The sequence below is a fragment of the Bison bison genome, unplaced genomic scaffold (genome assembly GCF_000754665.1).
Source record: "Bison bison bison isolate TAMUID 2011002044 unplaced genomic scaffold, Bison_UMD1.0 scf7180017864223, whole genome shotgun sequence".
NCBI classification, from domain to species: domain Eukaryota; kingdom Metazoa; phylum Chordata; class Mammalia; order Artiodactyla; family Bovidae; genus Bison; species Bison bison.
In genome coordinates, this window is record NW_011494795.1 from 2,507,918 (window position 1) to 2,508,575 (window position 658).

Genomic DNA, 658 nt, shown 5'->3' on the forward strand with positions numbered 1-658 from the left:
TGGGGGCTCTAATGGGCCTGGGAGAGGCGGATGCATTTGAATAGGACTCGGAATTGAGAGGGGCCAGGCCACTCCCACATCTTGCCACATCAGGACCCTTCCTCAGGGTCAGTCCAGCCATGAGCTCTGTAGGGCTCACGTGAAAGCCACACACACCTCCTGTCTACTCCACTGACCTCTGGAGGGTGTTTGTTACGCGGCATGGCTGTGGTTGTGATAACTGATACACTGGCTCGTGCTGTGCCCTCTGCCCTGCTCTTGAATGTCTCCTTGTCGTGCACCATACCGTGGGTCTCATGCCCAAGGACCTTGCTTTACCCTCTGAGGGAGATAGGAAGACTTCATTTCCCCCACGGGGACCCTCAACCCTCAGCAGCTGGCGAGAGCTCAGCCTTCCTGCTGTGTGACCTGTGGCCGCTCACCGCCCCTCTCTGTGTCTCAGCTGGAAAAGGAGAGCTGGAAGGACTGTTGTGAGGGGTAAAAGATCTAACATGCTTCACCAGGGAGGGGGCACCGACGGTTGCTGAGATCTCAGTGCACATTCAGAGACATCCTTCCCCTCCCCCCGCCAGCTGCCCTGTGCCGGGGACCCCTAGAGCCATCCCCATTCTACTTGTGGGCAAACTGAGACCCAGAGAGGTCCCAGCCATCAGGTCAG